Source organism: Typopeltis vanoorti, chromosome 16 (assembly GCF_054136105.1).
Source record: "Typopeltis vanoorti isolate ZY-2024b chromosome 16, IOZ_Tvanoo_1.0, whole genome shotgun sequence".
NCBI classification, from domain to species: domain Eukaryota; kingdom Metazoa; phylum Arthropoda; class Arachnida; order Uropygi; family Thelyphonidae; genus Typopeltis; species Typopeltis vanoorti.
In genome coordinates, this window is record NC_143564.1 from 44,252,465 (window position 1) to 44,272,395 (window position 19,931).

The following is a 19,931-nucleotide window of genomic DNA, read 5'->3' on the forward strand; positions in this document are numbered from 1 at the left end:
ACTATGATACTCTTGGTTTTTGCTAAGCCACTTGATAGTATACTACATGAAAGGCTGGGTTTGGAATATAAACTCTTGACTTAGATAAGTGATGTTGAAAGTTTTATTTTTCACTTGGTTAGAGTATAATAAAATTAGTTTAATCCTTTATCCAAGTGTGGACAGACTTATGTGTTCGTCGAACATGTTGTTTATTATTTTAACGGTATAATAGAACACAGAAACTAAGTAAATAATTAATTTATTAACTTGATGCTGATATTTCGCTGGTATTATAACCAGCATCTTCAGAGCACAAAAACACTGTTTGTCACAATACGCGAGACTAAAACAACATGGTGTACATTAACAAAATTGTAGCAGCAACACAAAGACTACAGTCCTGATTTTGGCACCCTCTATCTCTATATTTGGCGCCCTGCTCATGCAATCAAGCCTACTTCGGACAAACAGGAAGAACTGTGAATATCCGCATCAGCGAACATAAACGATACGTCCGGAAATATCATTATGGGAAGTCGGGCCTAGCAGACCATGCTCTGGATACCCCTGCACACAGGATCAACTGGAAAAACACAAAAGTACTACACAGAAACCCATATAAATCAGAGAGATTGTTCTTAGAGGCGACAGAAGCCCTAAAACACACCCCAAATCTCAACAAATATGGCTGTATTAACTTGCCGAAGATCTGGGAGACAGTCATATTAAGGAAAAACTAGCACTTTTCTAGGGCTCTAGATATATATGATAGCGTTTTTTTTTTTTTTTTTTTCAGATAGAGGGTGCCAAAATCAGGACTCTAGTCTTTGTGTTGCTGCTACAATTTTGTTAATGTACACCATGTTGTTTTAGTCTCGCGTATTGTGACAAACAGTGTTTTTGTGCTCTGAAGATGCTGGTTATAATACCAGCGAAATATCAGCATCAAGTTAATAAATTAATTATTTACTTAGTTTCTGTGTTCTATTATACCGTTAAAATAATAAACAACCTTTATCCAAGTGTGAGCAAACAAAGTTTGCGCCTGAAAGTATCTTCAGGACTGGGGTAAGGTGGTACAACACCAGGGCAACTCATTGCAAAGGTGGAGCAAGCTACCAACACTCCTATCTCAGTATCTCCTATAATGCAAAACACATCTCCTTGCGGATATGTCTAATGTTATGCATTAAGGGAAGGCCCACTACCCAGACTAGTTTCGACCTTTATTGAGGTCTCTTCAGTGGGAGCCAGGCCCAAGTGGAGATACCAGCTAGAAGCATTAGCAGGTCATCTTACACCACCTTGCCCCAGTCCTGAAGATACTTTCAGGCGCAAACTTTGTTTGCTCACACTTGGATAAAGGATTAAACTAATTTTATTATACTCTAACCAAGTGAAAAATAAACTTTCAACATCTTTCTCTAAATCCAGAGTAATTTATTAAAAAAGGGTGGCACACCATTTGGCTACTTCTATAGGTAGAGATGACCTGCTAATGCTTCTGGCTGGTATCTCCACTTGGGCCTGGCTCCCACTGAAGAGACCTCAATAAAGGTCGAAACTAGTCTGGGTAGTGGCCCTTCCCTTAATGCATAACATTAGACATATCCGCAAGGAGATGTGTTTGTATTATAGGAGATACTGAGATAGGAGTGTTGGTATCTTACTCCACCTTTGCAAGGAGTTCCCTGGTGTTGTACCACCTTACCCCAGTCCTGAAGATACTTTCAGGCGCAAACTTTGTTTGCATACACTTGGATAAAGGATTAAACTAATTTTATTATAGATAAGTGATGGTTGACAGATATCAAAAAATGTGGTATACGGTAGATGTGAACCTGCCAGATTTAAGGTGACAAGTGGTGTTACCCCATGGTTCAGTCCTTGGACCATTATTGTTCAGTCTGCACATTGACATTAGGAAGGATCTGACAGGAGATGTTCAGTTGTTTGCTGATGATGTGAAGATAGGCAGGGCAGTCAAGGATGCTGTGGATATCTAGCACTTATAGAATGATTTTGAATAGGCTGGAAATTTGGGCAAATGAAAATGGCTGTCAGTTTAATGTTAGTAAGCGTAAAGTTATAGACTGATGTGATAAGATTTCGAACAACATATTAGCAACCAGTTCTGTTTCAAGCAGTACAGACCAACAACTTAAGAAAAATATTATCTTAAAAATAGAATGTAAAAAAAAAAAAAAAAAAACTTCCTGATATCTTAGAACATCTTTTTCATTACCTGAAGTCTATAAAGCTATTCTATCTCTCAGATTTCTAGTAGATAGGAAGGGCAATACTGTATAAAAATTAGTTGAATGCTTAGCAAATTTATTAACTTAACAAGTAGCCATAACTAATTCTTGCATCCAAATTTCTCTGCACACTTTAAAACATGGATAGAAGAACTAAGGTTAGTGAGTTAGATCTCTTGGTTGGTTTTTGCTGTCATTCATCAAAAATATGCCAACTCATAAAGATTAACAGCAAATTACACAATAGCCACAGTAATTAACTTAATGAAATGAAAGTATAGATATTTCATACGGATATTAGCTGGCATTTACCAGATATCTTGTGAATGTAATCTGATTTACTTTGGGCAGACAGGCTGTTCTGTGGAAAAAAGAATTAATGAACATCAATATTATATTGAATACATGAAACCTCAAAAGTCTGTTCTTGCCTGGCACAACATAGTATTGATGTTAAACACAGTATCTGGCAGGATGAAGCTTGTCTTCTCCATAGAAGTAGGTTTAAATATGAACGTCTTTTCAAAGAAAGTTGCAAAACCCTTTCACATTGGCTAAATCTGAATCGGAACGATTCCCCCCCCCCCAAAAAAAAGTTTCAGAGATTCTTATTTTATGTAACCATCAAAAATAGTTTTTAATAATATTATTTATTAATATTAATTTCTAGCACATGGCAACAGTTTTTAATTGATAAACCACTGACTGCTGTATGTACCTTGTATTCCCATTTCTTTGATTTGCTTGTTTCTATGCACTGATGATGTACTGTTATTTTTAGTATGAAATATCTGTACTTTCATTTCATTAAAGTTACTGTAAGTATTGTGTAATTTGTTGTTTATAGTCATGCTATGGGTACCTTTTAAAGATTAAACTCATTAAGATAAAAATTTTCATCTAGTATCTCAACACTTTTCAAATTTTATGAGTTATGTATATCATCATTGTCAAAAAATAATGTAAACAAAGCTGATCTTGTGGCAGCACTTTCAGCTTCATTTATATTATTTTTTGCTCTTATTATGAATTTCTGTATGTGAAAAATTATGAACAAACAAGAATTTTACACAACCGCTGCAAATTAAACATGGCTGTGCTGTGTGGATGAAGTGATCTCCACTATGTGGGAATTGTGCACACCTGATTAACTACCCTTTAAGTATAAAATTCACTCCAGATATGAAACGTTTAATTGTTAGATACCTTAATCACTAGTCAGCCAAAACATGGTCCATTTCCTTTTTTTCTTTGTCAAAAGCTTTTCACAGAATGAGAAAAATTATAGGCTTCAACATTTTTTGAGAAGCAAGTTTCTAGCATCTTTAATTCTAGTTATGCAAGATTCAAGCTGATTCAGATGGCAATGAGCAATAATATCTTCAAGACTTAACTAGAGAATTATTGATTTTGATATATCAATAGTGATTAGATTTAAAGGATAGAAACATTAAAAAAGTAAGATGAAGGGAAGAAAAATATGCAGAAAGTAGAGCTGTAAAAATATTAATGAGCATTTGACAAAAAGTGAAAAATATGCAAAAAGAAACAAAACTACATCGAACTGTCTACTGATATATATAAATACCATCCACATGAGGTTCTGAATCTAGGCAAATTGGTGCCATGTAGGGAATTAACAGAGAAGGAATCTGTTAATGTTCTCTTTTTAATTCTTATTTTATTTTATTATTAACTATTATTGGGAAAAAGAACAAGGCTGAATTTCTTTTCTTTGGACAAGCCCTGATTCACTGTTGGTGTTAGATGGAATGTTGAAGATTAGTTTGTTTCCAGTTTTGGGTGAGTTCTCCGCAATATTCCATTAAGATGAAACACTGCAAGGATCAGACTAGAAAGTTTCTGATTGAAGTTATCCCAGTAATGTTAAATTAATGTCAAATTTAATCAGTTATTCAAGTAATGCACTACTATTATTGTTAGCAGACCTCCATGTCAAAAGACTCATTGCAGTAGGTTTCGCATGCCTTGACTTAAATGCATGCACTCACCACACTTTTAGGCAATGCATTCCAATCGCTCACCACTCTCCATACAAAAAAATCTACTCTTCACCCTTTCACTCATACCCTACCCTCCTTATACAGCTTCCAGGGATAGCCTCTTGTTCTCCATCTCGATCATGACCCCTCCTATCCTCTTGGCTCTGCAATTTGTATTCTCTCAATCTGTTCTCATACTTCAACTTCCAGAGAGACCAGAAACCGACTTAGTCAAAAGTCTCTGAATCCTCTCGAACAACTCATCATCCTTTTGAAAACCAGGTGACCAAATCTGTGCACAGTAATCCATATACAGTCTGATCAAAGCCTTGTACAATGGAATTATAATATCCTTAGTTCTACATGTCGGCATTCACTACATCATGGTCATAATCTGCTGTGCTGCCCTGAAAATTTTAGCAAAATCATCCCAGAAATTTCAGGTCCATATCCACCATCACCCCCTAGATCCCTCCTCTCTCTTTACCTCTCTAAGATATTCCCACCAATCTTATACTCTACACCCCATTTTTGCTTCCCAAATTTTAAAACCTTGCACTTTGATATGTTGAACTAGTAGACCCACTCATGATGCAGGCATTCACGCAATCTATTCAAGTCCTCTTGCAAGGCTACACCATCCTTTCTGCTCTTTATGGTACTCCCCGGCTTCACATCATTTACAAACAACTGTATATCGCCATTCAAACCCCAGAGGTCTGTTTTGGGGCTGTCATTTATATAAAAATTAAACAACATCCCCAAAACAGATGCCTGGGGAACACCAGTAGGAACTTTCCTCTTCTGTTATATAACTCCCCCCCATACACCACTTGCTGATGACTGTTAGACTCCAATCCAACACATTAATTTACCATCCAACCCTATCTATTCCAATTTAATTACTAGCTTGTCATGTGGCAATCTATTGAAACCCTTTACAAAATCTAAATATAATCTACATGCATTTCCCTTGTCCAACATATTCTTTACTTTGCTATAACAAGTACGCAGATTGCTAAAACAGATTGCTATACAAGCTTTTAGCCGAGTAGTATCCTTATAGATGAAGTTTGGTTCAGTGTGTGCTTGAGACAAATGTATTCTTTTAACCCCCCAATCGTATCCAGATTTAGCTGGACGTCTGTAGACATCTAGCTAAATCTAGATATGATTCTGTAACACCCATTGAATAACGGATAAGAAGTGCAATTTGGTCTCACTATTTCATCCACCTCGGCCAGTAGGAAGATTAATGAGATTGAAAGTTAGGTACATTTATTATTATTATGGCTACTCCGTGAAGTCCTTAGACTTTTTGAGGGAGGCCCTAACATCATGCCAAACACTATGCAACATTTGTGCAGCATCATCATACTTTGCTTTGAACTCATTCACAGTCATGGCACTCACAATGTACTCCGGCAACCTATTCCATTCATTTGCCACTCTTCAAGCAAAAAATCTAGTTCTAACACCCTTGCTAACTACACTTTTGCTCAGTTTCCAAGGATTCCCTCCCCTAGTTCTCCCACTACCAAATATGTTCTGAAAAATTTCATCTGTATTAATCTTGAATAGACTCCTTATAATTTGTATGTTTCAATCATATCACTCCTTTTCTATCTGTCAACCAATTTCTGTAACCCACAATCTTATTCTCGTAAGGTTCATTCCATAGACCCGCTGCTGCTGTTTTGGTCACTTTCCACCTCTTCCTTATTGCCAAGATACCCATGTGACCAGATCTGTATGCAGTAGTCAAGATGGAGTCTTATCAAAGCTCAATAAAGAGGAATAACAACTTGCTTGTCAAAGTATTCTTCAGTGACCAAGTAATCCAGTGAGCTGCCTTTAGCCACTTTTACTATGTGCCCTGTTAACTCCTTATCCACTAATAGTCCCAAATGTTGGAGTCATAGTGGCTAGGGGGTGATCAGTTTCTGGGAGTACAGTTTCATCAATGTGGTATACAGCTGGTAATCTTTTCACCTCAAAATGTGTAACCTTACACTTTGCCACATTAAGCTGATATCCATTCACTTTTTCCCATATTGCCAGTCTACCCTTATCATCCTGCAAAATTTTAACATCTATATTAATTATTGCTCTATCTAATTTTGCATCATCAGCAAACAACTGAACAATTCTTCTCAGATCCTTTCTTATATCATTATTGTACAAATTAAATGGTAGTGGACAAGAATAGAGTCCTGTGGCGTTTCACTCGTCTCTTTTTATTATTATTATTATTATTTTACACCATCTCCATGGAGTTCGGAGACTCATTAAGGGAGACCCAAATCAACCATCATACACACATATCCTATCATACCTATCCTTGAATACATTCACCATCAGGAAACTCGCAACCAATTCTGGCAATCCATTCCACTCGCTCACTCACCACTCTCCAAGTAAATTCCCACGGGGTCTGCAGACCCCTTACTAACCATACTCTTATACAACTTCCACAGATGGCCCCTAGTTCTCTATTTGTCATATTTTGAAAAATTTCACTTGCATCAATTTTATAAAACCCCTTTAATATCTTAAAAGTTTCTATCATGTCTTCTCTTTTCCACCTATCAACTAAACTTTGTAACTCACAAAACTTCAACCTATCCTCAAGGATTATTCCACAGACATGTCACCATCTTGGTCGCTCGTATCTGAATCCTCTTAACCACTTCTTGGTTTCCAATAATCCCAGATGACAATAATCTGTGTGTCGTCAAGATGTGACTGAATCATAGCCTTATAAAGTGGAATAATTACTTATCTTTACTTTTTAGCAAGTTTTTCAACATCCAAGTAATTCTTTGAGCTGGTTTACAAATTTCTGCAATATGTCCTCTGAACTTTAACTCTTTGTGCACTATTATCCATAAGTCCCTAGCCTCATCAATTTCCTGCAATCCAGTACCATCAATATGATACACTATATGCAACATTTTCAATCCAAAGTGCATAACCTTACATTTTGCAACATTAAATTGACAATCCACAATTGTCACCATTGTCCACAATGCCAATTTGTTTAAATCATCCTACAGGATATCTATATCACCTTTACTACTATTGCTCTCCTAGAGCTGCCTTTATGCAATGGTACTATCTTGCCATATTTACACTGCCTTGGAATCCTGTTAGAGATGAGAATTAGATTGAACAAATTCATCAGAAGCAATGCCAATTCTCTTGCACATTTTTGTAGTGAATGTTTAGATGATACTGTGCAAACTTCTTTATATGGGTAGTTTAAATGTGTTAACTATTAAAAATTTTACAATATATGATGCAGTACAGGAATGTAGCTAGAGCTTTTGCCATCCCTCTCAATACACACCAAAAATATTACAAAAAGTCAAAACGATGTATAGGGACATAAATTACTATGTTTATTTTTGAAGTAAAACTTTTAATTTCAACATTCTAAAATGTTATTTTTCTTGCTTTTATGTTAGCAAAATCATCGATGAGGTGAAGTCTATTTCATAATAATGTAGGTAATTCTTAATCTATTTTATTTAGAAAAACTCCTCTCACAACTAGCAACACCTACAGCAGTTGTGAGGAAAATTTGCAGTAGTATTACAATAATTGGAAATGAGTTCTCAAGACTAATTTAGAATTCACTGCAAAAGTTCCAAAAGGTTCAATATGCCGCCCGGGGCGGACTGCCTCCTCCGCTCCTCCCTAGCTATGCCTCTGATGCAGTATGTGGTTATATTTTTATTTCTAAACAATATTTCAAAACAGCTAAATGTATCTGGTTGTAAGGAACTTTAAAATCTTCATTTTAGTCTTCTTTTTTTTTTTTTTTTTTACTACTAAAACACTGCTAATGTCACCTTTCTTTAAAAGAATCTTCTGCTCTGTTAAACTTTTATTATATAAACATTATCTATATTCATGCCTACTTTTTAAGCTATAATGTATTATTATGTTAAGTTACTCTCTTTTTCTGTCTTTTAGCATGAATGGGATGAAAAGAAAATTGGCTTAAACGAGATGCAGTTTATAAGAAAATCAGGAACATGTTTACAGAGTTATTCTTTTGCATGATTTATGGAACAAAATAAATAAGGTATTTATAAATATTGCAAGAGGTCCTGTATATGCACAACTAGAATGTTGATAAAAGAGGAGCTAATATAGTAAGTCACTCAATATCTGAATTGCTTTATAGTGCTAAAGGCTGGATAATGAGATTTCATTAGTTTTTGCATGTGCTTATTGCTTACTCTTTGATTGGAGGAGGGGGGGAATTGCAGGCATTACTAAGATTTGCAGAATGTGAAATTTTCATTTTTGTTCTTAATGATGAAATGCTTTTTTTTTCACCATTATGAGATATATATGCAATTTGGTACTGAAATATGATACATCGTTGCAGTGTTTATGCCAAATTCCAGATAAGTTTACAGTCAATTTATAGCCACAAAAAGATTGATATATTATTATATGTTATCGCCATGGAGTCAGAAGACTCATCATGCTAGACAAAATAACTGTTATACATACGAAACCTAACGTACCGCTTCTTAAACTCATTCACTGTCAGGCAACTCGCAACTAATTCTGGCAATCCATTCCACTCGTTCATCACTCTCCATGCAATAAATCTGGTCTGCACACACCTGTTAACTACATTCTTACACAACTTCCACATATGACCCCTTGTCTTACTTCTTCTTTTCAGCCATTTTCTGTCCACTGCCTCCTCCAGTTCCACCTTCCTCTGTTCTTGGCAATGGTTGACCAATTTTTCCAAACAAATTTTGACAGTTCATCTCTCCATCTTCTTTTAGGACGTCCTCGGCCTCGTTTCCCTTCTTTTGGAATCGTTCATTACTATAGTAGTCCATCGTGCATCTTCTCTTCTGGATAGATGTCTGGCCCATTTCCATTTTAGTTGCTTATGGTGAAGAATGATGTCAGTGATGTGAGTCTGGCTTCTTATCCAGGTGTTTCGCTTCTTATCTTTTAATGTGATGATTCTTTGAATTGTTAGTTTATTTGCCAGTGGTTTTGTTAGCGACCAAGTTTCACAGCTATATGTGATGACTGGAAGTATACACTGGTTAAATGTCTTCCTTTTTAAACAGAGTGGGACATCATTGTTTTGAAAAATGCTTTCCAATTTTCTGAATGCACCCCAGGCGGGTTGAACTCTCCTATTTATTTCCTTTTGGAGTCCTCAGTTTAGATCAATGAGATGATCTAAGTATGTATATGAAGAGACTCTTTCCAAGAAATTGTTTTCTATTATTATGTTTTTTGGTGTTACAAAATTGTTACATTATGTTTTTTGGTGTTTTTGATTAAACATGAATTTAGTTTTTTCTCTGTTTATTTTTAGACCGACTTTTCTGCTTTCATGATATAGGTCTTCTATCATTCTATTAAAATAATAAATTTAGTTTAATCCTTTATCCAAGTGTGTGCAAACAAAGCTTGCACCTGAAAGTATCTTCCGGACTAGGGTAAAGTGGTACAACACCAGGCGAATGCTGGCAAAGGTGGAGCAAGCTACCAACACTCCTATCTCAGTATCTCCCATAATGCAAAACACATCTCCTTGTGGATATGTATAATGTTATGCATTAAGGGAGGGGCCACTACCCAGACTAGTTTAGACCTTTATTTAGGTCTCTTCAGTGGGAGCCAGGCCCAAGTGGAGATACCAAGGCAGAAGCATTAGCAAGGTCATCTCCTCCTATAGAAGCTGCCAAACAGTGTGCCACCTTTTTAGAGAAAGATGTTGAAAGTTTATTTTTCAAGGTCAGACTATAATAAATTTAGTTTAATCCTTTATCCAAGTGTGTGCAAATAAAGTTTGTGCCTGAAAGTATGTTCAGGACTGGGGTAAAGTGGTACAACACCAGGCGACTCCTTGCAAAGGTGGAGCAAGCTACCAACATTCCTATCTCAGTATCTCCCATAATGTAAAACACATCTCCTTGCGGATATGTATAATGTTATACATTAGGGGAGGGGCCGGATATGTATAATGCATAATATTATACATATCTGCAAGGAGATGTGTTTTGCATTATGGGAGATACTGAGATAGGAGTGTTGGCAGCTTGCTCCACCTTTGCAAGGAGTTGCCTGGTGTTGTACCACTTTACCCCAGTCCTGAAGATACTTTCAGGTGCAAACTTTGTTTGCATACACTTGGATAAAGGATTAAACTAAATTTATTATAGTCTGACCAAGTGAAAAATAAACTTTCAACACCTTTCTCTAAATCCAGAGTAATTTAATAAAAAGGTGGCACACTGTTTAGCAGCTCCTATAGGAGGAGATGACCTTGCTAATGCTTCTGCCTTGGTATCTCCACTTGGGCCTGGCTCCCACTGAAGAGACCTCAATAAAGGTCGAAACTAGTCTGGGTAGTGCCCCCTCCCTTAATGCATAACATTATACATATCCGCAAGGAGATGTGTTTTGCATTATGGGAGATACTGAGATAGGAGTGTTGGTAGCTTGCTCCACCTTTGCCAGCATTCGCCTGGTGTTGTACCACTTTACCCTAGTCCGGAAGATACTTTCAGGCGCAATCTTTGTTTGCACACACTTGGATAAAGGATTAAACCAAATTTATTATTTTAATAGAATGATAGAAGACCTATATCATGAAAGCAGAAAAGTCGGTCTAAAAATAAACAGAGAAAAAACTAAATTCATGTTTAATCATTTTGTAACACCAAAAAACATAAAGGAAGTTAAGAGCATTTAGGCCAGACTGTATGCTAAGATTACTTTAAGTTACTTAATTCTTTTAACAAGGTTAGGAACACTTGACCTCCAGGAAGGTTTCTTTGGATAAGAATTTTCTGTCCTAAAGTTCTGACTGGCACAGCTAAAACAATGAAATATCGTCAGAGTTTGAAAAGGGAAACGTCCCAGAGACATAGTTTAGAGATTTATTCTTAGTTGACACAGGAGAAATAATAATAGTAAATTTATAGAAAAACAATGACGTAACAATACTGATGATTTCATGATGGTATACCCTGGACATGAAAACCTTTGAAGAAATGGAGTAGCATTCATAGAAGAGTACAGAAACTGCATTTTGGGTTATAACCCAGTATCTGATAGAATAATTCTAATCAGAATAAAGGCATACCCAGGGAATGTTGCACTCATACATGTGTATGCACCCCCACTACAGATTCAACTGAAGATGAGGTAGAAGAATTTTATGGCAGCTTGCAACAAGTAATATACAGTATTAATAAAATAGATTTTCTCTTGATATAGGTGATTGGAATGCAAAAATGGGTGAAAAAGAATGATACATCACTGGAAAATTTGATTTAGGACTGAGGAATGAAGCAGGAGAAAGGATGTTGGAGTTTTGTGTTGAGAACAGTTGCTTTATTGCAAACACTTGCTTCCAACAACATAAAAGAAGATTATAAACATGAACTTCACCTAGTTGAAAATACAGAAATCATATAGATTATGTTGTTGCCAGCAGAAGGTGGAGGAGTGCTATCCAAGCAGAAAAAACACCACCTGGTGCAGACTTGATTTAAATTCTATAAATGAAGCATTTAAAATCAGAAGTTGAAAAGAAATCAAAAAGTTTGGAGAAGACAGGAAAGTGTTATGGGAAGAACAAAAGGTACAAACATAGAAGCAGCAAAGAAGACTAAATAAAGCAACAAGAAAGAAAGGTTATAAATGGTTGCCAGCAAAAGCTATTCAATTAACAGAGAAAAGAAGCAAAATGAAACTTCAGAGAAACAAAGAAAGGATTACACAACTGAGGGCAGATTTCCGAAGACAGGCTAGGAAAGATGAGGAAAAACATCTAAATAAAAGGTGCAAGGAAATTGAAAAAAGCAGTATTATGGGTAGAACAAGAGATCTGTTTAGAAAAATAAATGATGTTACAGGGAAGTTTATCCTTAGATTATAAGTTGTAAAAAGTAATTCGTGTAAAAAGATGGAAAGAATATGTAGAGGATTTGTACAAGAAACATGATAATATTGAAGGAGAATTTGTTGAGGAACCCATGATAATGAAAAGTGAAGTGATATCAGCAATGGAACAGCTGCCAAAAGGAAAAGCTCCTGGAGCTGATGTTGTCAGTGAAATTATTGAGAACAGCTGGTGATGAAGTAGTCAATATATTGACTGAAATTTGTTATCAGGTTGGGAAGAAATTATACTGACCTAGAGATTGGAAAAGCACCAGTATTCATCCCAATTCCAAAAAAAAAATTAAATCCTAATTATCACAATCTCTATTAAATAGAGATTGTGATAATTATAGAACCATCGCTTTAATTTCACATGCAAGTAAAATTATGCTGAAAGTGATCCAACAAAGGTTGGAGGAGCCATATGTGAATAGAGAAATGCCATAAGAACAGGCAAGCTTTAGAAGAAGTAGAGGAACCAGAGACCAATAGCAAACATGAGATGGATTATGGAAAGAACAAGAGAATTTCAGAAGCAGGTATTTATTTGTTTTATTGATTATAAGAATGCTTTTGATTGTGTAGCTCACAACTGACTGTGGATTGGGTCTTCCCATTGACTGAGATCAATGGGAATACCCAAACATCTAATTTTTTTTGATAAGAGAGCTGTATGACAACTTATTTTAGGAGTTGTAAAAAGTATGTATGAAGCTTCAGTAAAAACAGTCTTTGGAGAAACAGACAGTGTTCGAGTGGAAATTGGGGGGTGCGTCAGGGTTATATACTGTCGCCCTATCTTTTTAATATTTATAATGAATATATTATGTGAGAATGGCTGATTTAGACAAAGATCCAGCTGGAATTAATATAGGTGGCAGAAAAATAAATAATTTAAGTTATGCATATGATAGAACCCTCATAGCAAAAACTAAGGAAGATCTGGTGCAGTTGATTCTATTGGTTAAGATGGAAAGTAATGAAGCTGGGCTTAATTTAAACATCAACAAAACAAAAGTGATAACTTCTGGCAATTTAAATGAATTTATAATAGAGGGAGATAAAATAGAAATTGTTCAAAGTTATGATTTACTGCGGTCCAGAATCAGAAATGATTGTAAATGTGAAGATGAAATTAAAAGAAGGATAGTCATGGGAAAAAGAGTGATGTCAAACCTGACAAAAATTATGAAAGAGATGCGAGTAAGGGCCACGAAAGTTAGAATTGTCAAAGCAGTGGTATTTCAGTAGTGATGTATGGATGTGAAAGCTTGATTATTAAGAAGAAAGACAGAAAGTGAATTGATTCATTTGAATTATGGGTGTGAGGAGACTATTAAGAATCCCATGGACTGCAAGAATGAGTAATAAGGTTTTAGAGAATATAAAGATAGAATGTTCCTTGGAGGCAATCGTCACTAAACAGAAGTTAATGAAATTTAGTCATATTATGTGAGCTAATGAATCTTTGCAAAAGGCTGTTATGTTGGGGAAGATTGAGGGAATGAGAAGAAGAGGAAGACCATAAAAGAGTTGAATGGACAACATAAAAGAACTTACCAATTTGAACTTATAATTACTGAAAGAAGGTACAAGAGTCCGAGTGGGATGGAGAGCCTTTGTTCACAGGATCATCAAAAGTCGAAAACAACTGGATGACACATAAAAACAACATATCATTGATATCCAAATTAAAGAGTAGTGGCCCTAGTACAGCACCCTGAGGTACTCCACTGGTTATCATCATCATTCTCCTAGATTTCACTACACCATATACTACTTTCTAGTGTCAGTTTGTCACCCCCCCTCATATCTATTTACATTTTCTCCAACTTTTGTAATAGTTTTCCATGTGGTATTCTGTAAAATGCCTTTGCAAAGTTCAGCAGTATCATGGCATGGCCATTTATCCTTTGTCCAATTCTGCTGTCACTTTATTATAAAATGTGAATACAGCTATCCCTTGATTAGTATGCCTAATGCGTTCTTTAAAACAGCAGCATTAATCGAAAACTCACTAATCAAGTATATATATTACATAATAACCTATGGGAAACAGTATAATTCATTCCTCAAATTTCTTTTTTTTTTTTTTTATTTTTTTTATAAAAAAATTAAGGTATGTCTCAGGGCCTAGTTAAAGGAAAACCATGAAGCTGAAAGACAATAAAACATATTCAGAATATAAATTTTATTATTCTACTTCTTAACAAAGAATTGAGCTAACGTAGTTTGGCAGGCATTTTGTTTCTTTTTTTCATACAACCGACAGTATGGCCCTATTGCCTCTTCTACTCTTCTGCAAAATTTTACTGCTTCTCTCTTCATCATCGAATCTTTTTCACACATCCACTTTTTTGCTCACTAATTCTTTTACTCATGATTAAAGCTTGGGAAAATACTTGAAAATAAAAAAAAAGTAAGGAAAACACACTCATATAACATTGCAAAGGAGGCACGAGATACGACCATCAAAGCGCTATGTAATTATAGTATGCCCACACTTTTGTACAGCTTCGCTTGTCTTGGTGCCAAGAATAGTCGATTCATACTGAAAGGGAGAAAGAAATGATGTATGAATCGGTCACCAACATGCGAAATCACGTGCTTTATAGATAAAATTTCCCGTTATACAAGCAAAATAGTTTTTACTTTAAAAACTACAATGATCATAAAAGAGAAGTTAATTTTCTGACATATAATAATAAACAACTCATCCCAGAAGACGGATTGATTACCCTATTATCGGAATGGGTTTTCCTTTTTGTGAAATGCACAGAAGTGTCGAAGGGTCTCGATTCTGTGGGCGTACTATAGCAGACTACATAAATATTGATGGTAAATTTTGGAACATGGTGTACATGGAAGTAGTGTAGTAGGCCATTAAAAAATAACTTAGTAAAATGTTTTAAATAGGTAACTAAATTATTTCATTCTAGTGAGTGATTTTTTAAAATAGTTAGCCATAAAAATGTATAGATAGAAAATTTTTAAAATCTGTAACATTTATTTTTAAGATGTATATAGGCACACTAATCGAATTATAGAGGCGCACTAATCGAATTTGGGTATCGGAAAAAAATGATGCACTAATCGAGGGATTACTGCTGGGCTTTTACAGAGAAGTGCTGCCCACTATAGAGTATCGCATCCCTATCCACCCAATGTTGGATTTTACTTTTATCCAGCTTTTCCAATACTTTAACAACCACTCCTGATATATTAATTGTTGTGTAGTTTGCTACATTCTGGAACCCTTCCAGAGCTTAAATTGAACAACTTCATCATAATCAATGCCAATTCTCGTGTACATTCTTGCAGTACACGGGCCAACATGCCATCCAGTCCCACTGCTATGTTTACTTTTGCATTTTCAATATGCCAAACTTCTCCTCTTTATTTACCTCAATTTTGATATGCATATCTGTCACATAGGCAACTGGAAAGTCTCCACCTGGATGATAGACCTTTGCAAAATGATCACTAAGCAACTTAACTTCTGTCTCTATCACCATCCTACCATAAGCATTGTTTAAAGTTATACTGTCATAGTCATTTTTCCTCTTACTTGCTACATAATGAAAAAAACTGTTTTGGATTTACTTTGGACTGCTTAGCTGGTTTTCTCTCATAATCTGATTTAGCATTTCTTACCAAACTAGTGTCTCATCTTGCTTGCACATTGTACAGCTCATGAGCATGCTGATCACCATTTTCTTTATATTTCCTATGCAGTGTTTTATATTTCTTTTCATCCACTTAATTCCTGCTTGGTTTATCCTTCTGACCTTGAGTATGCAGTCTGATACTGCTTCTCTCAAACAATCTCTGATCACTTCACATCCACTACTGACATTCTTTCTTTGTGGCTTCTGAAGACATGGAACTGATCCAATATAACTTCCAAGTCTGTTATAATATCAGTTTTTTTTTTTTTTTTTAAATTCGACATAAACCCTTTTTTGACAGAGAATTCCACATTTGGCATCGTCCCAGAACAAGACTACGTGGTCACGCTTCCCAATCGGAGGCAGATTGTCTACCTTGATTATGGATATATCTTCTGACATTATCAGATTCAGCTCTCAAATCTCTCATCCCTTCTATAACATGCTGTTTCATGTAATTATCCCATAGACTGTGTAAATTCTACTTTCATCTTGCCATAATCCTTTTTCTCTCTCCAATCTATATCCCCATAGTTAGTCTCCCATTATAATCATTTGGCCTGCACTCATTGTGTTAATTTGCCTATATAGGTCATTGTAATCTTCCTGTGGGGACCTCCTGGTTTATAGTAGCAGCCAAAAATATATTTTGTTCTATTGACCTCTCTTTCACACCAGACATCCTCAAACGAACCATCTTCACCAGACCTAAAGTTCTCTTTAACACGTTCACTGCCACGCTACTTCGGCATAGTCTGTTCTTGTATGCCGAGCAATTTGACTTCTTCAAGGTCAGTACGGTACTCTCGTTACCGGCGGTCAGTGTCATACGAGTATACTCGTAGTTGGCTTGTGCAGAGCATATACCATCTATGAGAATACACAGTTTTGATGCTAGCTCCACAAGCCAAGCATTTTCACTTCTTCAAGGTCAGTATGGTAATCTCGTTGCCAGCGGTAAGCGTCATACGAGTATACTCGTAGTTGGCTTGTGTAGCTGGTTTACCAACTACGAGAATAATTGTAGTTGGCAGCGAACGTGTTAACTTCTAATTTGTTGGTTGTAATTCTTCAGATATCATCATCAGCAGCAGCATTCTACCTCCTATCATATTCCTTCTATCCTCCCTGAAAATATAGTTCTCTTTACATTCTATCCCTATTCTATTCAGTAACTAGATCACTTTCTGTCAGCCAGCTCTCATTGATACCTATAATTTTTGGCTAAGTTGAGCTGACGAATGCCAAAAACTTCTGTCCCTTATTCCTGATATTCGTCTGCATGCATTTCAACTTCCTTTTGTGCCCATATTTACACATATGTGCTGTCGCTACCAATCCATTTGAAATGGAAACTTGTGAAATCGCATTCATCATTCCATAATAATTTCTGTGCAAATGCTCCCTTATCAATTTATCACAGAAGTGGCCAGACACATGCTTGATTGCATCCAACTTAAACAAGTCATATGTCGCCGAATTGAAGCCTTTGGCTCTTCATATATCTAATAATTTATTAGGACACCTCTCGGCAATACTCATAGAAGGGTTGTAAGTTCTGTTCGCTACAAACTTGATATTAACTTGGTCTACCTACTCACTGGTGAGACCTCAGTAAAGGTTGAAGCCGGTCTGGGTAGTGACCTCTCATAATGTAGAACAGTAATACAGCTCCTAGGAGATAAATTCCATTATGGATAAATATCAAGAATAGTGATCAGAGCTTGCTCCACCATGAGTTAGCTGAGGCAACATGAGTTGCCTCAGCTTGCACTACCTTAAGGGTCAGTTGCTGCAGTATCCAGGTATTTGCTTACGCTTGGAATCACTGAACTTTTATATAGTTTCTACTATATTCGGCATTTCATGCCGAATATAGTAGAAATTTGGCTGAGAAACGATATGGGATGTAATATCCCTTAACTTAAACAAATCACTAATTTCCCTGGTTTTGCACTACCAAACTCTCATGAAACAACACTTTCTCCAAACCTCTAATTCCAAAACCATTTAAATGTAGTCCTTGAGGCATATAAAAGTGATTTCACCATCATAGTGGTGAAATCGCCTTTTATATGCCTCACAGTGAAATAGTGCTGGGTAAATGAAAAGTTCATGTTCTTTCCTCCTGTTTTCTCTGCATATTTGCAGAGAAACAGGATTCTCTGTAAAAGGAAATTTGCTTGCTGAAAAATCCTACAGGTACCCATTTTGAAAGATTTATATCACTTATGAACCTGAGGTGCTCATATGATAATGGTGTTACTCTTTTCTTTGAAAGAACTGGTTTCAAATCCCATCTAGGATGTGAATAATCTTTATGAAGGTTTTCCACGGTAATGTAAATTAGCCAAGCTTATATGGAGGTGGCAGGGTTTTTCATCGCGCAAAGCTAGCAAACTAGTGATGTGCCATGCCACTAGTGATTAGAGGAAAATCACTAGTGGTATGCCACAGGGATCTGTTTTAGGACCGTTGTTTTTTTAATTGTATATTAATGAAATGAACAGTTAGTTCAATGTTGCCAAGTGTAAGGTTCTGAAATATGGTAGGCAACAATGGGATGCAAAGTATACACTTGGTTGGGAAATTTTAGAGAAAGTTGAAACAAGAGCCTTGGAGTGGTGGTGGGCAAAGATCTGAAGTTTAGAGGTCACATTGCACAAGTTGAAGTCATCATATTAGATTATGGCAATGATTTGGAGGACCTTAACATGCAAAAATAAAGAGGTTCTGATTCCATTGTATAAGGCCTTGATCAGGTTTCATGTAGATTATTGTGCACTTCTTTTCACAATATTGGAAAGGGTTCAGAGAGGACTGATTAAGAAGGTAACTAATTTTTGAGATTTGGATTATGAAGACAGATTGAGGGAATGCAGTTTGCAATGCCTTGTAAATAGGAGGAAGAGAGGGGATATCATTGAGACATTTAAGTTGATAAATGATTGTTACAAGGTTAATGTGAAGAGATTTTTTGTAGAATGGGCAGGGAGTAGAACAACAGGACATAACTGGAAACTGTATAATAGGGTGTGAGCAAAGGCATAAAGAGCAGGTTCTTTGTATGGAGGGCAGTTGGCAAGTGGAATGCATTGCTTAATGTTGTGAATGCAGATACATTGAACGAGGTTAAAGCATGGTTTGTGTGTAACAGTGTGTATCTCCCATGAAAAATCTTTTGACTCTATACTGGTCTGGTGTTAATATTAATAATTACATAGGAGTGAAAATAGGATTAACTTCCTTGGCATGCCATTTAACTTTCTTTGAAGCCAAGGTGACATTCTGTTGAGCCTGTCACAACTAAGTAACTTGACTGGTTTCCTTTGTTTCAAGGAAGTCCAGGCAGCAACATCCACAGTTCCAAAAACATCATCTCATTTCCCACTCTATTCAGAGATGTAGTGGAATCCAGAGTGTTAAGCAGCTAAAAAAGGATCTAGGTGGAGTACGGGGTATGTTTAGTACATACCCAACCACATTCAGTCTAATAGCTTTTAAATGTGTCATCTCACATAACGGGCTCAGGCCAAAGCACATTATGTGAGATGACAGAGTCAAAACAATGTTAGGTGCAGTTTACATCATCGAGTAATCAAACAGCCATGCAGAAATTGTATGGGATAAAATCCAGAAAATGAAAGGTAGATATAGAATGCACCATTTGTCTACCATGGAACATAATGGATGTGTTGTTGCAGACATTTTGGGAGAAACTTTTGCTAGAATCTCAGCAACCACTTCATATCCTCTTGAATTTTTATTAAAAACTAACAAGAGAAACAGTAGCTAAACATTTCTACCAATGGACTAGAGCTGTACAATCAGCATTCCATTAAGGAGGAACTTATTGTATTTCAAACCCTATTTGAAATAAAACTCTTCTGATCAGTCATTCCAGTGCAGTATCTCCTGATGACGACATTATGAAATGAATAAACATCTTCCATTATCTTCCTTAGATATTCTTTTACTGTCTGACCATAGATGCAAGATCCCTTGCATCTATGGTCAGAATACGGCATGTGCATGGCAGAAGACGGCAAATTCATTCCGATAATAGGGTAATCAAT

At 36.1% G+C, this 19,931-nt stretch overlaps 1 protein-coding gene across 4 annotated transcripts in view; it reads left to right on the forward strand.

Annotated features, from left to right (window-relative positions):
* LOC150097982 (MBT domain-containing protein 1-like) overlaps positions 1 to 19,931 on the forward strand; it is a 469,576-nt gene that overhangs the window by 25,455 nt on the left and 424,190 nt on the right. For 2 of the 4 annotated variants that reach the window (XM_090406077.1, XM_090406080.1), the window contains exon 2: positions 8,222 to 8,403. The gene's annotated coding sequence lies outside the window, so the exon portion shown is untranslated. Of the gene's footprint in view, positions 1 to 7,777; positions 7,963 to 8,221; positions 8,404 to 19,931 lie in introns of all 4 variants that reach the window. The other 2 variants (XM_090406078.1, XM_090406079.1) reach the window with 2 other exon arrangements.